The following is a 21,351-nucleotide window of genomic DNA, read 5'->3' as shown; positions in this document are numbered from 1 at the left end:
ACTAATTTCTTTTGTTCCTTTTGAGCTGCAGCTAAAGATTTCTGGTTGGTTCACAGGAATAATCAGCAGTAGTCTAAAGTGTAGGCAAGAAACTTAAAAGCAACTAATGAGAATAAAAGCAACTAATTTAATGACAAATGTGTACGTTTTGAAATATAATTTGTCTCTCTTCATAATTGGCTTTTTGTTAAAAGTCAATCATGATAAGACTGAGTTGTTTGCAAAATAGACTTTAGTCTTATACTTGGTCTGATTATTTGCATAAAGTGCAGGAAGAAAAATTATTTTTACATAGGCTTCTTATATTGGCTTTGATGGAATTCTTTTCCACAATGAATCTCAGATAGGGCTTACTAAACCCGAGCCTTGCCATGGGTTTGTACCATCACATACCTGAGAGTTGGGTAAACTCCTCTTTTCTTGAGGTCCCAAGAATATTGGGTTTTGGTGCCTGAGAGAAAGTGACATTCTTTACTCACCACAGTTTAGAAGCACTGTAGGGGGACTGTGTAGACAAGGTATGAAGCCAGTTTTCCCAAGGAGCTTTTATTGGCTTTGCAAGTTGAGCTTGATTCCTTAAAGGGAAGCATACCCTTCCAGTCAAAACGTTGGTAAAACAGTTTCTCCAACTCTGCCCTGTTGAAAAGAAAATGAATTCTTATTACAGGGATGCAAACAACTATATTGCCACAAGTCAAGAATACCCACAAATAGTTTCCAAATTTTGGAGAAGCCAGGCAGAAGGAGAAACAAATATGCTCCAAATTTTGTTCACTGGAACACAACTTACTCAATTATTAAAGATCATAAATAGATCTAAATAAGTCTCCTTTACTCTGAAAAGCAAAACTAAGACCGGCAAAAGTCAAAAAAGATTACTTCAGTTATCTATTAGTTCCATCCATTCAGTTAACTCTTGTTTTGCTCAATATTTGGGAACATTTTAGATCTTCATGAGTCCTACACATTTTTCCTTTATTTCAACATCACAATCTCCAAAGTTATCAGAAACCTGCATTTAAGAGCACCTGTCAAAGTTCTATAGCTCTTTATAAACCATCTTTTGAAGAGGATCAAAGCAAGATGACAACTGTCTGTGAATAACAAAATGTTCAGGATAGTTACTGTCAAAAACATGACTGACAAATTTGGTTATCTCTGTGGTTTACACTACTTAACAAAATAACCTTAACTGCGACTGATAGCATATACTCAGACATTACAATTTTAGTAATCCCATACAGTTTTGGAACATATATTAATATTATTCCCTAAAATATAACCTGAAGAAGATTAAACATCATTTTTGCAATACCACGAACCTAAATACGTTGAATAATCCTGTTTAACTCTCTTCTGGATGCTCTAGGGACTCTGTAGCATCTAAAAGCTAGAAGTCAGGAGAGACAATCTTGAGGCAGAAATTTGAATGGTGGAAGGCTGTTAAATGTTAGAGGTTTGAAACACTTGATGTTATGAAATAAAATTCCAGATTACCATAACTTATTTATTTTGCCAAAATGATGACTCAGAAATTTTAAAACAAGGCAAAAATCTTTACCTATTAAGAGGGAAGACTTAGCTTTCCAAACAATTTGTCATCTCCTGCCTTCTCTTTTTCCCTTGGCAGCCTATATGCAAGGCAAATGGAAATCTTTCATTATCCTTTACTATTAGATGAAAATCTTGTACAAGAGAAAGCCAAATTTTACTTTCACATTAGTTAACTATTAATGTCAACCCCAATTTTCTAATGAAACCTTGTAGACAATTCTATCTAATCTTAACCAGTTTGACAATGAGGTAAGATACTTATAACCTTTTATAACTCTTTACAAATTTTGCTAAAGAGCAGATTACTGTCTTAAGGGAAACTTGTTGTAGTTTTATTTCAATGCTCAATTTGTTGCAAAAGCATATATTACCTTTTTGAATTTAGTCAATGTTTGCACACAGAATTTCTTTTGCAAAATTAATTTTTGCAAGCCTTCCACAACTTGCTTAAACCTTTAGCTTTATTTTGTCTATTTAGAACAAGTCTCTAACCATAGGCAAATTTCACATTTCTATGTCTTCTTATAATCATCTATTAAGTTTATATGATTAATAATTATTTACTAAGATTAAGGCCTGTGTCCCTAGGCCTGAGCAAGTTGTAAAGTAGGCAAGTTGAACAGTTCTCAAAGACAAAGAAAAAAGCAGTCCACAGCCTTAAAACATTGAGCAAACCTAGTATCTGACCTGCATAATTTAGATCACCTATTTACATTTTAATGACATTTGCATTTTACCAGTAATCTTTAAGACTCTTTTAATTTGCAAAGATTAAAGTCAAATGAACTAAAAGGCATTACAGCTTTTTTCTTCAAAAAATTTGATCTAAGTGTTTATTTTCCTGTACACTAATTAATTAGAGCATTCTTTTATTATAGACATCACATACAACACATATATAACCACACAAACAGAAACAGATCCAGTAGTTATAAGACTTTCTGATCGCCAATCTCTTAGTTGGCCTATTGGCCTCTAAGTGGGATCCTTTAAGAGCAGGGCTAGGGAAACATGCAGTTTCTAGGCACTAATAAACAAATATAGCTGGAAGACAAAACCAGATTTTGAGACGTACCTATCCACTCTTAATTCCTGGGGTTCCACGAGGAAAACAGAAGTTTCTCTCAAAATGGAATTCATGGCTCCTGTTGTTTCTTCGCAAGGAGTCCCAGGCCAACAGAAATTATCTTAGGGCCTTTCATGTATTCATCAAGAGTGGCAAGGCCAATTGGAGAAAAATAATTTAGTCTACTGAGAAAAAAAACTTTGTCTAGCCAAACAAGATCTAAGAAGAGAAAAACGAGAGAGAGAGAGAGAGAGGAGAAAGAGAGAGAGAGAGGAGAGAGAGAGGAGAGAGAGGAGAGAGGGAGAGGAGGAGAGAGAGGAGAGAGAGGAAAGAGAGAGAGAAAGAAACAGCTCCCATGCTACTGTGGTCGGGGAACTCAGAGAGGGAAATCCATTCAGGCAGGAGCAGCTGAAGTTTTAATCCTTGAATTATTCCCTCCCCATTCATGTTCTCATCCAATGAGAGGAGTTCTTTCAAACTGCCTCTGGAGTGATTGATCTTTGACTCTGATATCAGATTGGCTACTTGTTCTACAACCCTGAGTTACGGAGCCCCCTCCTCCTCCCAGAGCTTTCAGCGGGAATTTGGGACAAAAGAGCCCCACCTGGCTTTCCGGTTGAGAAGATTAGACAAAGAATTTTACCTGATACACGTGGAGGAGTTGCTCAAAGAGCCTTAGCTGCCTAAGGCCGGAGCTGGGAAATTCCTGCACCTGAAACCGCTCCCCAAGCAGACCTGGGGAGAGAAGTTTCTTTAGCACAGCCGCTCACAAGGACATAAAACAAGATGGAGGACATAAAGCAAAGTTTACCACTGACCAGTTTTCTGAGCTGGCTTGAAAAGTGGGCCTGTGAATTTCAAGCCCTCATCTTATCCTAAGGTACCCCACTTTTGACCAGACCATACAGAGAGACATGAAAAGCACACAAGATTGGCTACAGCTTAAGACTAACCTCACGAATTCTTTTTCATAATTATAACTTTACAGAGGCTATAAATGGTGATCCTCATCATTCCCTAAACTAGTTGGAACAGGGAAAGGGAGTCCAAAAGCCTGACTGGTAAAAAGAAAAAAAAAAATTACTGGCTGGGCACGGTGGCTCATGCCTATAATCCCAGCACTTTGGGAGGCTGAGGTGGATGGATCATGAGGTCAGGAGATCAAGACCATCCTGCCCAACATAGTTAAACCCTGTCTTTTCTAAAAATGCAAAAATTAGCCAGGTGTAGTGGTGCCTGCCTATAATCCCAGCTACTCGGGAGGCTGAGGCAGTAGAATCACTTGAACCAGGGAGTCAGAAGTTGCAGTGAGTTGAGATCGTGCCATAGCACTCCAGACTGGTGACAGAACAAGACTCTGTCTCAAAAACCAAAAACTAAAAACTCTTACCTTTTTGCCAACATGTTAGAATTCACTCCCTCCCCCTGTGCTCAATCCCAAGCCAAGCAGTTTAAGACTTGGGAAATTAACTTTTCCCAGTTTCAAGGATACATCTGAGGGAAGTGTCCTGCAGCATGGGGACACAACCATGCATCTGTGAAGAGAGGACAGAGGAGGAAAAAAGAAAAAGAAGGCATTTCTTCAAAGAACTCAGGATGCATTTGAAAGACATGCAGCCTGAAGATGAACGGCTACTCATGTAGAAAGAGAGGAGCAAGATGTCCCTGGTTCCTTTCTTTTCCTAGCAAATACCCAGGATATATGAAGGAGAGGAAGTGAGGTGTCCCTCTTTCTTTCTTCTGTCCTTATATCATTGATTCCTGGTGACCATGACAGAGTGCCACCTCTCTGTCAAAGCAGTTTTCAACTCTGTTTACAGGGGGTCTAGGGAGTGGGACAATCTGATCTCATGCACACATGCCCTATTTCCTCTGCTGTCAGTAACTTTTGAATTCGGAAACTTGGAATTTAGTTTGGGACAAAAATGTGTCTCAAGGGATTGCATGGACTCCTTCTCATAAGCTGAAAGTTAAAGTAAAGCTGTGAAATTGAGTACTTCTCCAATAAGGGAGGAAAAAGGGTGCCTTATGAATTGGGGTCCCTGCCTAGTAAAATGTCTTATAAGAGAAAAAAACAGCGCCTCCGGCATAAAAGTTAACTCCTGACCTGGTGAAAAGAAAAAAAGCTTAAATGCAGGTCTATGTTAACTGCTGACATGGTGGAGAAAAGGAATTTAAAAAAAAAAAAAACAGTTTAAATACAGAGCTGTGTTTACAGCTGACAGGATGGAGAAAAGAAAAATATGCCCGGAGAAGAAATCTCTTATTCTTATGCAAATAGGTTTCTCCAACAGGGAGAGAAACTTTTAACTGCTGTTTCTTCCCTGGGCTCAGACCAAGACCCAGTGTGGACCCCTCAGATGGAAGAGGGGAAGACTCTTTGGGTACATGGCAGGAAACAATGGTGCATTAGTCCATTCTCATGCTGCTAATAAAGACATACCCAAGACTGGGAAATTTATAAAAGAAAGAGGTTTAACGGACCCACAGTTCCACATGACTGGCAAGGCCTCATTTTCATGGCAGAAGACCAAGGAAGAGTAAAGGCACGTCTTACATGGTGGCAGGCAAGAATACATGTGCTGGGGATTTCCACTTTATAAAACCATCAGATCTTGCAAGATTTATTCACTATCACAAGAACAGCACAGGAAAACTCTCCCCCATGATTCGATTACCTCCCAGTGGGCCCCTCCCATGACACATGGGGATTATTACAATTCAAGATTAGATTTGTGTGGGGACACAGAGCCGAACTATGTTAGCTGGCCAGCAGGCAGTGTGGGGCCTGGACCCTCAAGGCTGCTTTGGGGCTGAGCAGCAGATTCGATTCAGTCCCATCCTGCATGGCCACTGGACACCACTAGCACATGCAGTATTCACTTGACCAGGAAGAATATGTGTGCCATGTGGGCACAGTGGCTCACGCCTGTAATCCCAGCACTTTGGGAGGCTGAGGCGGGCGTATCACCTGAGGTCGAGAGTTCAAGACCAGCTTGACCAACATGGAGAAACCCTGTCTCTACTAAAAATAAAAAAAATCCAGAAATTTGAATTGAGAATAACAAATTGGCACATGTAAAATTGGGATCAAGTTACAGTCATATAGGCTGGAAAAGGAAAATGTATTTTATAGACAGAAACGAATATGACAAAACAAGAGAAGTACACATGACAAATGAAAAGACCCAAAGTACTTTCACTGTATTCTCATCAGACTTCTTGTATATTCTGGGAGTAGAGGTTTCTAGCTTCATAACCATCTCTGCTTCTCATAGTCTTCCTGGTCAAATGAATACTGAAAAATTATGGCCAATTAAATAACTAGGTCAGTCTGAGACTTGAGTATACTTGGTCCATTTCTGCACTTTTTGAAAATGATATCTAATATCTTCAAGTTGATATGACTCAGATCACAATACTTGTTATGGGAGGTACAAATCATGTATATATGAAATATTTGAAGTTTGTTCAGTTTGCTATATAGAGGTTAAAATGTGACTATCAGATTACTTAAACTTACTGATTTTTAAGGCGTTTTTAGAGTAGCATAAGTATATGAAAGTATAAAATAACATGTACAGGAAATTTGATGAATGCTCCATAATTTATAGAAGATGAGAAGATAGAAATAGACCCCTCAACTGGTAAAAGCATTATCATTTTTTTTTTTACTTTCTAGTAGTTTTTATCCTTAAATAAGATACACAGTAATTCAGACTTACTCAGTACTCATCCATGAAGGGCTCACAGATTCCCAAAGGAAGGTTCATAAGCTGTAACATTATTTCAGACAATAAAGGAGATAATAAAGCTAAGTAAGTTTTGTGCAATTTTATTTGAATTCAAGAAGCAAAATAATAGAATTAAAATAGCATGCCATGAATGGGTCTTACTTCGCAGAAAAATAGCTTTATTTACTTACTATGTAACAAACAATGCAAATGAATCATTTACTTCTTATAGGAAATTGATGGATCTGAATTTTTCCATGAATTGCTCTTCTGCAAATATAATCCTTGAAGAGTTATTTGATGTCATCTTTTCTAACAAAACCTTTTATTCCATTTTACAACACATTGACAGGCCTCTCAAAATAGTTAGTAAATGATAGCAAAATACTCCAGAGAAGAAATTCGTTAAGAATAGAATTTAATTTACATGGAAAGATACCCATTAAACAATTTACACATTATCACATATCTTGAAGTACTCATTAGAGTCCATTCTCTTACCTTTAGTGTTTGTTCCACCTCGTACACACAATCTTTTTGAAAATTACCATTTTGAATACTTATTCATAATCTGCATTTTATTAAGTGTTAATGTAATTGCCAAAGGAAATGAACCAAACCAAAGTGTTCACAGAAAATAAGACACATTTGAGGGTTTGTGAACACACTTCACTGAATTTTTAAAAAATAAGATGAAACTGTGAAACTTATCATGTTGTCACAAAATTAAAAAGTATAGAGATGTAATCTCTCATTGCTGAAGACTTTATTATGCACTGACATTCTTGTTTAGAAATGATATAATTATAGAGTGAATTAAGCTTATCAAGAACTCGTATCTTTTCAGTTTGCCAAGGGCAAGGGTTGGGGGAAAGTTAACAAACAAACAAACAAACAAACAATTTATATATATATATATATACCCTATCTTGGCTGCACACAATGGCTGACGCCTGTAATCCCAGCACTTTGGGAGGCTGAGGCCGGTGGATTACCTGAGGTTGAGAGATCGAGACCAGCCTGACCAACATAGAGAAACCCCATCTCTACTAAAAATACAAAATTAGCCAGGCGTGGTGGCGCATGCCTGGAATTCAGGCTACTCGGGAGGCTGAGGCAGGAAAATCACTTAATCACTTGAACCCACAAAGCTGAGGTTGTGGTGAGCTGAGATCATGCCATTGCACTCTAGCCTAGGCAACAAGAGTGAAACTGAATCTCAAAAAAAAAAAAGAAGTTAAACCCCATTTCTATTAAAAAAATACAAAAATTAGCCAGTGTGGTGGCAGGCGCCTATAAGCCCAACTACTCAGGAGGCTGAGGCAGAGAATTATCACTTGAACCCAGGAAGCAGAAGTTGCAGAGAGCCAAGATCATGCATTCCAGTCTGGGCAACAGAGTGAGACTCTGTCTCAATTAAAAAATGTATGTGTGTGTGTGTGTGAAAGTTTTATATACATATATTTGTGTTATATGCAATTGTGTTAATTATATGCTTTTCATATTTTTTTTTATTATTTTTGTGTGTGTTATATGCAATTGTGTGTCAAATTTGTTTAATAGCTCTAATAGATTTTGTGTGGACTACTTGGCTTTTTCTACATACAAGATTATATCATGTGTAGATAGAGATATTTTTACTTTTTATTTACAGTATGAATGCCATTAAAAAAATTCTTGGGAGGCTGAGACAGGAGAATTGCTTGAACCTAGGAGGCAGACTTTGCAGTGAGCCAACATCATGTCACTGCACTTAGACTGGGCAACAGAGCAAGACTCCATCTCAAAAAAAAAAAAGAATACAACTTTGATGTATCTCAAAACTATGAAAAATATGATATTCTTACTAAATTAATGTATTTTGGATTGGATATGGGAAAGATATAAATTGTTATCAAAAAAAACTGGCTGGACAAGGTGGCTCATGCTTGTAATTCCAGCACTTTGGGAGCCCCAGACAGGCAGATCACTAGGTTAAGAGATCAAGACTGGCCAAGATGGTGAAATCCTGTCTCTACTAAAAATACAAAAATTAGCTGGGCGTGGTGGCCCACGCCTGCAATCCCAGCTACTCGGGAGGCTGAAGTAGGAGAATCACTCTAACAGCGAGGCGGAGGTTGCAATGAGCCAACTTATAGATATATATATACATATACATACACACACACACACACACACACACACAGAGTGATTTTAATACAATATTTTTGTGAAAGAGTAATGTGAAATATATGTGTTCAGTTTACATGTTAAATAAAACATAATTTAAACTCATTTTGACAGATAGGACCATATTCTGGTTAGAATTAAGATGAGAAGATATCTTTATTTATTTATTTATAGGTATGTCATTATGCTTATGAACAATACCACTAAATAGCATCCCTACCCTAACAATGGTAGCTAAATATAAATTTGGGATCTTTATAAATGAGTAATTTCAAGTCAATATTTTGTGGCTAACAAAGTCTTCAAGCTGACCAGAAAATACATTCTTCATTCATTAATTCAGCAATTATTACTTGAGCTACTAATATGTGTCTAGCATTGGAATAGATTCTGGGAACAAAACAGATGCAAATCTATATTGGGCTTACATGCTAGTAGATGGAAACAGGAAGCACAATGGGTAAATAATATAATGCAGAGTAGGTAGTAAAGCTCTGGAAAAAATTAGAGCATAAAATCGAAATTGGGGGTGTGAGGTTGGGTTTGGGAAGTTTGCAATTTACATAAAGTAGTCAGGATAAGCTTAATGAAAAATTTGGCATTTTAGAAAAGGCTTGCAAGAGCACAGGGAGAGTTCCATGAAGAGAGCTATGGAAGCATGTTTCAGGTAGAATAACTAGTGTAAAATTTGGAAGAAACATGAATTAGATTTTTTAAAGAAAAACAATGGAAAACATATGGCTTGAGTAGCGTGACCAAGAGTAGTGGAAGATGAAGTCAGACATAGTGAAACAAGCCAGTTAGGAGGCAGGTGCAAAATTGCTGATGAAAGATTTTGCAAGTTTAAACCAAGATAGTGAAAGCAAGAAAAATGGTTCAATTCAGACTTAAGTTTCATATATCTATTACATATCTAAGTAAATTCATCAACGATAAAGAATAGGGGAAAGGTACTCAATTTTAGATATAACTTTGGAGCTTAGGAATATTTAAATGCTTGAAACCATAAGAGTGGATGAGGACACCTAGGTAATTGATATAGACAGAGAAGATTTAAAAGCTGGAAAGAAGAAATTTGATAAGAGAATGAGAGGAGTCCAGTGATAAAGAAGGAAAACAGATCACATGTTTTAGCACCCCAGTGAGAAAAGTGCTTCCAGCGAGAAGTCATTGTATGCATCAAATATTGCTGACACATATAGTATAATAATACCTGAGAATGATCTTCTAAGTACGTGAACCATAGTTATCCATAGCTTACTCTTTTACTAAAAGTTGGAAGATATGCTAACCCTCTAGTATTAACTTGCTTCCAAAAAACAAATTGTTAAAAACATGATTTGCATTAGGATCATTTTCTTTTAATTGAGGTATATTTTTAAGTAAATGTTCACTAATGTGATGAACACAATTGAAGTCTGGGATAAATATCTATTTTTCTTTTGGCATCGGCTTTAATAACTTGGATCTTTGTAAGACAGTAAGCCATAGAAAGTTTTGAGTTCTACAAAATTTAGGTTATAAGAAAGCAAAATAAACTGATAAAGAAAATAAAATAATGTTGCTGCATTCGCCTGTTAGGCACCGCATGGTGAGAAACTATGCTAATGTCAAGAAGAAAGAAATTTCTGTTCTCTAAAAGAGACTGTAAAATTAGTTTCTTCTGTTCGAGAAAATTAGCAGTTATACAGTTTGACACAGTTCATAAAGAATTGCAGCAGAATACTTTGCTTTCTCTCTTTAAGCTTCTGCAAATTGAATTGACATTTGAGGAAATGAGGATCTAGACAACAGCTTTCCTTATCTCTCAAAGTTTTACTTAACAGAGGCAGAGACCAATGAAATAATTTTTAACATGAGAATGCATTTTCACTCCCTAGCAAATTTACAATTTTGATTAGTAATCTATGTATCATATTTGTTTTTGTTTTGGGACAACAATTCAGTAAAAACATTTTTAATGTTTTCACTTTGTGAATTGATAAGGACAAAGGGTTTAAAAATGACTAAGGACTAGTGAGAGAAGAATAATAATACATTTAAGTTTATATATTTTAACCTGACAGACAAAGAAAATGGTGCGAACAATCAAGTGTTAACTGTGTGACTGTTAAAAACAAATGTTAAAAAATTTAAGTGTGTAAATATATTTAAATAATTATCATAGGTCAATACTATTTGCAAATAAAACTATACTAACTTGTTTTTGTTATATTTGCTTTAATAGGGAAAAAGCATTTTCAAGGAGAGCTCTTTACTACTTTATAATGCTGTTTGTTTTTGATAAAATTTGAGTAACTCCCCCACCACCGTTTTTTTTTTTTTGAGACAGAGTCTTGCTCTGTTACTTAGGCTGGAGTGCAGTGACATGATCTCAACTCACTGCAACTTCCTGCCTCAGCCTCCTGAGTAGCTGGGATTACAGGCGCACCACGCATGGCTAATTTTTGTATTTTTAGTAGAGATGAGGTTTCACCATGTTAGTCAGGCTGGTCTCGAACTCCTGACCTCGTGATCCATCCACCTTGGCTTCCCAAAGTGCTGAGATTACAGGCATAAGCCACTGTACCCGGCTGAGTAAACCCAAATTTTTATATATTAAATATGCTATTACGATTGTAGTGGAGTGTTTGAGAATCTAGATAAAATCCACATATATCTACCAATTTTGTAAGAGTATGAATTATATTAATACAGTTTCCTTTGGTGTTTTTATGCATGAATGTATCTTTCATCACTTCTTCCTTATTTCCTTTCTTTCTTTCTCTTCTTCCTTCTTTTTATATTTTATTGCATTATAACAAACACAAAAATGTACAAGTCAAAAGTTACAAATGATAGCCTTCATCTAAACACACTCATGGATTAAGCATCTAGATAAAGATAACAGGATACTTTCAGCATCTAAAAGTGTCCTGTAGTCCTTCAATTCAAAATAACAACCCCCAGAAGAGTAAACACTATTCTGACCTCTAACATCATAGACTAATGTTTTTTGTTTTCAACTCTACATGGAAGATATACATTTTCTGTACTCTTGCTCAAAATGTTATTTGTGATATCCATATTGTTGCTGTTTTAGTTTATGCACATCCAACTCTAAATAGTGTTCCATTGTGTGAGCATATTATAATGTTTTGATCCAGTCAAAACCATTTGGCTGGTCCACAGTGTGTGACTATCATGAAAAGCACTATCAAAAATACATGTATGTGTTTTTTAGTAAACATAACTGTTGCTATATACTTAGAGGTATAGTTGCTTTGTAATAAGATATGCATATATTCAGCTTTAATAGGGAGTGTCAACTACTAACTTATACTCTTACTAACACTGTGTAAGAGTTACAGTAATCCCTCATCTTCCCTAACAGTTGGTATTGTCTGTCTTTTTAATAGTAACTGCTCTGGCAGATGCGTAATGGTATGACATTGGGGGTTGAGTTTGCGACAAATTAAATTTTAATAATGTTTGGTGATCTCTTTTGTCAAGTGCTTAGTTAAGTCATTTACCAATTTTTCTATAGGGTTATCTGTCTGTTTCCTGTTAATTTGTTAAAGTTCTTGATATATTCTGAATATAAGACATTGGTTGGATATGTTGGATACATTCATGCATAAAAACACCAAAGGAAACTGTATTAATATAATTCATTCTAATACAAAATTGGTAGATATATACGGATTTTATCTAGATTCCCAAACACTACACTATCCATCCAATGCCTTATATTCAGAATATATCAAATTTATAATATTGATCTCTAACTCTGTTACATTACCACTCTTTTCATGGTTACTGTTGATGAAGCTAAATTATTGATATCAATATCACCTGATTTATAAAAAATATCTCATGATCTAGACATTTTAACGTTCTATTTATCAAACATTTGCCTATTGCAAGTTCTGAAGATATTCTCCCAGGATTTTCTTCAAAAAAACTTACTTTTCACTTTCATATTTAGAGCTGCAATTCAGAAAACTTATAATTGGGTATGATATGAAGTAAGGGAGATGAGGTTATCTGAATTAATATTTGTTGCCCTAAATGGCTGATCAAATACCTCTTAATTAGAAAGGCAAAATCTAAGACTATTGAGAGAAGTTGCACTATCTCTGTACTACTTTTCATTATAAAAATAAGATGAGGGTACAGCTGTGAAGACATTCCATTTATATGTAATAGAGGTTGGGGTAGGATTGAAGAGGAGTCAAGGTAAAAGTGAGCTACAAAGCAGTGAATTAATAACACCTGACTGAAGAAAGCTAAAGAAGGGGTAAAACACACACACACACACACACACACACACACACACAAAATCACCACTTAAACATTCAAACTTGTAATACATGGAAAATAGCTTTTCCGCATATTCCAAAAACGGTATCATAGAGGCAAGAGATGGTCCAAAAGAATAAAACATGGCAGGTTTGGTAAGGAAGTATTTGAACAGGCCATTATCACTTAGCTAAGGGCTAGATGTCAAACTTGTCAGGAATTTTCTGAGAACACCTCACTTTATGCTCAGGCACTAGTATAGTTCACTTAACTAATCATAAACCAATCTCTATAAAGGGAATAAGTGTACCAATATTAGTTTAAATTAATTACCTGGATTAGCATGGATATTAGGAATATTACAAGATTAAATAGTTTGCCTACATGTAGTTAATTTTTATTTTTATTAAACATATATCTGTATGCCCTGAGCCAATACTAGTTCTGTTTCTATGACTCTTTCTTGTTTTCTCTAAAGAATGTGTATGCACTTCTAGGACAGTTTACTTACTTTACACTATCTATTATATTAAGGTTGTTATCATAAACCCTATACAGATTTACATTTTTTGGTACTTTTCATCAATTTTCCAAGAAAAGCGTTTCTATCTATAGTTATTTATGTTTAAATTTCTCAATATGATTTTATCAATTTTTATTTTATATACCTCACAAGTAGGATAGTGTATGGTTTAATAACTATCATATCTTCCTGATAAATTTCCTTCTTGCTAAAATACATATATGTATTTTATTCTTTTTAAAGCACTTTATCTAGAGTTATACTTTGTCTTTTTTCTTTTTGTAAGCACTCATCCTGTATGTGATTTTTACCTTTATTCACTCTCCCCGTTTCACTTGATTTCAGGATGCCTCTCATAATGTCATATAGGTAAATTCTGTGCTTTAACTCTTTTAATAAATGTTATTGCATTTTTTAGTACCCTTTATATTCTTATTTTTAACACTTTTATTTTTCTAGCACTATAAATAATGTTTCAATGACTCACCTACCTCCATGTATATTAACTTTTATCTTAAAATGTTCACCTCTATTTTAGCTTACTGTCCTAAAAATTGCAATATAAACTTACAGCATGCTACCTGCTCTTTAGCAATGTCTATTTTTCTACTAATATAATAATCTAATCATTAAATTTTAAATTTCAAATAATATCTTTTAAAATATTCTTATGGATACAGTAACTTACCTTTCTGAGGACATTAATTATACCTATTCTAACATTATAACCAAGAAGTTTTCATATAATCTAACATGCTTTTAATGTAATTCTATTTATTGAATGTATGAGTCTCTTTCACGATATTATCTTTTCTCAGTTATTTGGTAATTCTTCTTGGTGGTGGCAATTTGTAGTTAGAATGCTAATATGCCTTTTTATCTCTGCAAAACTTGATAGGAGGGACAGAAAGAGCTAGGAAGGTTTACATTACTGTTTGTCTATGGTAGGACTGAAGGAAGTGGGGGGCATTTTATTGTGTATAAAAATTCTATTTCTTCTGGGATCACAAGTGATCTCAAACACTGTGCTGACTTTTTAACCTCACATCCAGTTATGCTCCTACACAAAAATACCTTGATTACTGTTTGATACCCAGTGGAAGAGGAAACAGCAGACTTCCTGGCTACCACTGTTGTGCTGCCACAATCAATTGCCTTATCCATTGATTTGAACAACCTCCTGTTCAAAGTAGCTCCTGCCTCGTTTTTTACTTTCCTCTCCTATGTATGTTTACAACCATTACTTTCTTTTTCTATGTTATTATTTTATTTTTTCAGCTATCCATCATGAATTCTAGTAGAGAAAACTTTCTTATTTTTCAATGCATTATATATTTTTAAAAATTACTTTCTTTATTTTCACTGACTTGAGAAAGAAAGAATAGGCTACAGTGTTTTCAGTCCATTATATTAATTGGAACTTCTAATATATGTAGATCGTCAAATTTTGCAATATTTACTTTTACTTGTATCTACATTTTTCTACCTGTCTTCTCTTTGGCTGTTATTGTAAATGAGAATCAATAAGTAGCGTTGTTTATTCTCTGCTGAACCAAATAATGTGATCAGGCCCATAGAGATCAAAATATAATCCCAGGTTCATGAACCTATAATGGTCAAAGAAGATATTCCACGTTTTAAGGTCTAGAGGTTTCACTTTTTTCTTTTTTTAGAAAGCAAGACACTTCAAAACTTAGTGGCTTGAAACAACAGCCATTTATTATGTCTCACAAATCTACCAGTTGGCTGAGTGGTTTTGCTGATCTTGTCTGGGCTTGTTTTATGTGTCTAAATCAACTCCCTGGTCAGCTGGAGGCTGCTTGCTCTAGGTTTACTCAGACTGAATGATTCAGCCCTGCTCAATGTGGTCTTCCCTCTTCCAGCTGACTAGTCTTGATGTGTTCTGGAAGCAAAAGTAAGTTGCAAAGAAAGAGAGTAGAAGCATGTAATTCTCCCGAGACCCAGGCTCAGAACTGGCACACAGTCACTTTCCTTCCTTTGGTGAAAGCAAGTAACAAGATCAGCTCAAATTTAAGGGGAAAGAAAATAGATGTATTGGGAAAAGTTACAAAGTACCTCCCTGCCAACTTTTATTTTGACAATTTTCAAAGATACAGCAAAGGTGAATGTCTCAACCTACTACTTACATTCTACATTATTTGTATATCTATTCATTTTTCCATCACTCTATCCATCCATCAGTTTATCTTATTTTTGACACACTACCAAATAATCTGAAAATATAGTGGTTTCTCTTTTCTGTAACTTCATTTAGCACTCAAAACAGTATCACTATTTAATGTTACACTTTGACTATAAACTTCCCTTTCCCCTTACAAGTCTTTTATAGATTTAATATTATCTTGGCTATTTCTGTGTAAACTAGTTAAATGTTACTCTAAAGTTCTTTTCCCTACATCACCTCCGTTACTCTAGTGGACAGTAATTGTTACTTAATGTGGTCCTCTGTTATGGTGTTGAATTTCTTCAAATGCCTTTTTGAATTTAATGAAAATACTACATGATATAACACTGGTGGCTACATAATTTTCCTCCACTTTTTCTTAAGTCTCTGCACTGAATGAAACAGCTGACAGTAAGGTGGGCATGAGTGGTGACATATGTTAACTCTTACACTTCACTTTAGCTTGTGTCATCAAGAAGTGATCTCCAAATGCAAAAATATAAAGCACTTTATTCTTGGGTAACAATGTGCACAATGGAAGGCTTGATCTTTCTTAGATAGATTTCTCAGATTCAGAAGGAGCACATCTTGATTTAATAGCAGGGAACTGAGAAGGGGATGAGGAGAGCTGCTGGTCTTTGTACCATGATTTAATCACTCTGGTTACTCTCCATCCTCCCAGCCCCACTTTTCCTCCAGTCTCTTTCTGATTAGTTACCATAGTCCTCCCTCAGACTCTATACGTGCCAAATGCAGTTCCAGACTTAGAGGATCTCCGACATTCTGTCAAGAGGAAACCCTGTACACACCCCCTACCCATCTATCACTGCTTCCTGATCTGGGCACTCTCACCGTGCAGCTTCTTCTGCTCTGGTTTAGCCAACAATGTAATCCCATAGGTTTTCTGAATTCCATCATGGCATCTGGTCCTTGTGTCAGTCCTCTTTTATTCCATGTGCTATTACGGATATTTTTAAATATCTTTACTGTTGATACAGTGAAATTTGTGGGGAAAGAGTATAGAAACATATGCCAACCTCCCTCTTGAAATAGACATATATTATTAAAACTTATCAAAATAAATGTTCTTATTGTTATATCTTAGTTGGATAAACATGAAAAGACCAAAATCCTGTTCACTAATCACAATTACCTCCAAAATATTATTGTAACATTTTTCCTTGATTCCAAAAAATCTAAAGATGCTAAAATGGAACAGTTTGGACCATGTTATTTTAAATGATTTTGTCATCCAACCAATATTCTTAATATTTCCCCTCAAATCCTTTCACTAGTCTTCCTTTTTCATTATTCACAGTGTTTATTTCAAAATCTTGCCTGTCTCTCTCATTTATCCTTACAAATTCTTACCTGTTCCTTTACAGAGAAAATAAAAGTTACCAGAGAGAAAGACTTTTAACTTCTTGTCTCTTTTGTTATGAACATGCATGCCTCTGTTTCAGCTTTACTTCTTTCCTTCCTCTCTTGAACATTCTCCTAATAAAGGTAAACCATCCATTTAAAAATCTGTTCCTATCACCTCCTATTATTTCTGGGACCTTGGACTGTTTGCTCTGTTTTTGCTCTATTCTTCTCACTCATGCTTCAACTTGTGACCATTTCAATTTCAATACAGCTGATCTGGCAAAAGTTAAAAATAATCTGTTTGTTGAAACATACAATGAATACTGTTTAGTGACCATCATTTTTAAATTCTTTGTATCATTTGAACTGCTAGTCATGTCCATTTTGTTGACACTCTCTCCTCCATTAAATTATAGGACCTGACTCTGTTCTGCTTCTCTTTCCATTCTATTTCTCCCTATCGATCTCTGTTCTAGGCTACTCTTCTAGTCTTAGTAAAAGTTAATGTCATATTAGGACTCCTTCTTGACTTCTCTTCTAATGTAATGTATGTGTTCCCTTGCAACATTCTCTGGGTGGTATTATACATCACTTGACTTTAGTTATTGTACAAATTATTCCAAATCCATATATTATTTCCAAGTTCTAATCTGGTTACCAACATTTATATATACTTTCTCTGAGATATAGCTGCCTGATTTACCACTAAGCACCTCAAACTGAGAATATTGCAAACTGGATGCATTATATTTATTACTTATCAAATACGTTTTGCTGTTATCTTTGCACCTGGCCCCACAATGGATGCACTTGCCCATGTGGGAAACACACTTTACTGTATCCATTCCCTCACTTCTTGAGTCTAATCTCTCACCAATACATGACCTCCTGACTTTATTTTTTAAATCTCTTGAACCCATTTTATTTTCCTCACCCCTCACTGTCACATCTCTCATCAACCATTAGGATTAATTAATTGATATCCCAATTTTCAGCCAGACACCCAGACAGACTTATATATCTAAGTCAAGGGTGAAAGTAGATTTCTTCTCTGCCTAAAGCCCTATATTAGTCAACTAATATTTTTAGCATAACAATTATTATATCAATTTCTTATCAATTTCTCCTTTTGATTCTCTCCTTTTGGAATCCTGTGTTCCAAATACATCAAATTACTGATATGTCCTTAAATGCTTCATGTTATTTCCCAGTACTTTTGCAGAAAAGTCACATGCACCTAAAATATGTTCTGCTCTCCATCTCTGCTCACTCACATTCATCTAGCCCCTCCTTGACTCCTATAGAGCCTAAGTATAACATATACTCAACAAATGAATAAAAGAATAATGAATAAGTCCTTCTATACTCTATTTTCCAGTTCACCTTAGAGTTTATTTTGGTATCAGTGCTCACTTAGACTTGAATTATCTGAGGAAATATCTGTCACAAATTACTTTTAATGCCACATAGAAACTGTATTAAGTAAATGGGAATATAGAAATTTTTTTTTAATAATCCAAGTAGCTATTCAAAATAAATAGTACAAATCTGAAAGTTACTATTTTGCCTACTTTATCCATTTTGGTGGCCTGAACTTTCCTTTTGTTCAGGGATTAGAATCTATTAGCATTTCTTTAAGAAGTCTCATTAAAAATAAGTTAATCTTTGTGAAGCACATTTTAACATTTATCTGAAATTAAACTGCAAACTGTAATTAGTAGAAATCCATGGACAACAGCCCAATTTTTATTATGTATCATCAAAAGTATAGTTGGCTTAAAATAAATAAATAAATAAATAAACTCAAAAACAAAAACAAACAAGGAAAAATAATCTGATATCCTGATACCATTGGTATGGCCTTCACTCAGACAACTACTAGGAAGTTTGACAACCTTGGAAGTTAACTAAAATACTGTGGCTTTCCCATAAAACTCACTGTCTCAATGTAGTCATTATATATTTTTTGCTAAAAAAAAAATTCTCAAAATATAATGAAAAATTTGAAACCAAATTTCAGCACAAAAAATGTCAAAGAGGAAAATAATTGGTGAGATAATAATGAAACTCGCACTGCTTAAAAGAAAATTATTTCTGAGATTATAATAGATTCATTTTTACTTTGTGGATACGTGATAAACCTGATTATAACTGAGGTCATGTGTTAAACCAACAAAAAATATTTTCACTGTGAACATCACTGAAAATATTGGCCTCCTATCAAATGCTATCCTCTGAACAGGATCTATTCACACCACCCTTACCCATATACCCCTAATTCTTTTCAGCCTGTTCTGCTTTTTCACATAGCTCTTTAATGTTCTAACATTCTTTCTATAAGTATATATACTTTAATTTTTTTTATGTTACCTCACTAATATCTAAGCCTTATAATAACAGGAAGTTTTGTCTCTTTTGTTTTCTGTTGTAGCTAAGGACCGAGTACCTGCCATGTAGTACTCATTCTGAATAAAACTAGAGCAAGTCAATCATAAAGAATAAAATAGCAAAGAAAGTATTTTTTTTTTTTGGTGGACAATAAAACAAGCAAATGGAAGTGCGTTGGTCCTAGATCATGTCACAGTCTAAACTGCTCAATCATTAGAACACGCCAGCGCCCTCTGTCATTCCATATCATCTCAGCACAGCCACGGAAGCAACTACATGTCCTAGTTTCTCTACTTCAGCATATTGTGGACATTTACTCTATTCGATAAGAGGTCATTTTATCTTTGCTAATCTTTATTTTGAATTCGAAAAGTTAGATAGTAAAACATTGCAGACATAGTATACGTGACTTCGAAGTTCTTCAAATTAAATGAAATTTTTACACAGCAAATTTGGACATAACTTACTTTCTCTCTTTCTTCTTGAAGATATCTTTGATTGACTGGATTTAAAACTAGCAAAGCGATAAAACTGCAATTACTGAAGAAGACCAGGATTTCTTTGCTCTTCTTAAGATGCTGGACAGAAAATAAATCTTTAAAAAGACCTAACAATGCATAATAAAATTACCAACTTATTGATGCCTTTCAAGCTAATAATTACAAGCCTGAAAGAACACCACTACTTGATAGATGGAATAACCCCATTATTTACACATCAAGGTTTGTTTGACACTGAACAAAAAGAGTGCTGATGATGACTGTGTTTAATCTGTAATAAATATGTCACCCATATTTCATTATTGAAAATAAGCAAAACATGCTTGCATTTGTTGGCTAGTGCATTTTTTCTGAAAAATTTCCCAAACATTTTACATCTTGTTATTAAACTAACTTTGAATATACCACATTGAATTAAGACACCAACTCTCTCATAAGCCAACATGAAACTTATACAAATGAGAGAAATATTTTCAAATAGTACTTTATGAAAATATCATAAAAATAAAATTGGGCATTGGTACACCTCATAATGTTGCAAGTGGTGATAAAATAAAGATTAAAAATTTGATATTTTTTCTTATATAGACAATATAATTAAGATATTTTATGCTGCTATATTCTGCAGTCTATAAAATGGTGGCAGGCATGGTGGTAATGCATAAGCTCAGCAACATGGACTTGCCATCACCAAGGCCAACCTGGCCATAGCCACTGCTGAGTACCCAAACTTCCAGCAGTGTAGACCAACATTGATTCCTGAAATGATACTATGATACCTTTCCTCAGGAGTGATCAGCCAGCTACCTCGTAGCACATTGATTACATTGGATGTCCACCATCATGGAGGGGCAGTGTTTTCAACTTAACTAAAACAGACACTTATTCTGGCTATGGATTTGCTTTCCCTGAACAGAAGGATTCAGTGAAAACTACTATCTGCAGACTTACAGATGCCTTATCCATTGTCATGGTATTTCACAGAGCATGACTTCTCATTGAGGAACTCATTTTGTAGCCAAAAAACCCAAGAAAAAAACCTAGGGAATACCATTCAGGACATAGGCATAGGCAAGGACTACATGACTAAAACACTAAAAGAAACGGCAACAAAAGACAAAATAGAAAAATGGGATCTAATTAAACTTAAGAGTGTCTGCACAGCAAAAGAAACTATCATTAGAGTGAACTGGCAACCAACAGAATGGGAAAAAAGTTTTGCAAGCTACCCATCTGACAAAGGGCTAATATCCAGAATCTACAAAGAACTTAAACAAATTTACAAGAAAAAAACAAATAACCTCATCAAAAAGTGGGTGAAGAATATGAACAGACACTTCTCAAAAAAAGACATTTATGCAGCAAATAAACATATGAAAAAGTGCTCATCATCACTGGTCATTAGAGAAATGCAAATCAAAACCACATTGAGATACCATCTCACTCCAGTTAGAATGGCGATCATTAAAAAATCTGGAGACAACAGATGCTGGAGAGGATGTGGCGAAATAGGAACACTTCTACACTGTTGGTGGGAGTGTAAATTAGTTCAACCATTCTGGAAGACAGTGTGACGATTCCTCAAG

At 35.1% G+C, this 21,351-nt stretch overlaps 1 long non-coding RNA gene across 2 annotated transcripts in view; it reads right to left on the bottom strand.

Annotated features, from left to right (window-relative positions):
- The window catches only part of LOC105728793 (uncharacterized), an 84,900-nt gene extending 65,066 nt beyond the window's left edge, over positions 1-19,834 (bottom strand). The window contains exons 1-5 of one of the 2 annotated variants that reach the window (XR_002479295.2): positions 19,733-19,834; positions 6,346-6,396; positions 3,264-3,355; positions 2,630-2,749; positions 480-636 (exon numbers count right to left, since the gene is read on the bottom strand). This is a non-coding gene — a long non-coding RNA (uncharacterized LOC105728793). Of the gene's footprint in view, positions 1-479; positions 637-2,629; positions 2,750-3,263; positions 3,356-6,345; positions 7,793-19,732 lie in introns of those variants that run through there. The other variant, XR_002479294.2, reaches the window with a different exon arrangement.
- Between the last annotated feature and the right edge of the window lie 1,517 nt (positions 19,835-21,351).

The sequence above is a fragment of the Aotus nancymaae genome, unplaced genomic scaffold (genome assembly GCF_030222135.1).
Source record: "Aotus nancymaae isolate 86718 unplaced genomic scaffold, 86718_ANA_hifiasm-v0.15.2.pri h1tg000062l, whole genome shotgun sequence".
NCBI classification, from domain to species: Eukaryota; Metazoa; Chordata; class Mammalia; order Primates; family Aotidae; genus Aotus; species Aotus nancymaae.
This window is presented reverse-complemented; position numbering and strand designations above follow the sequence as displayed.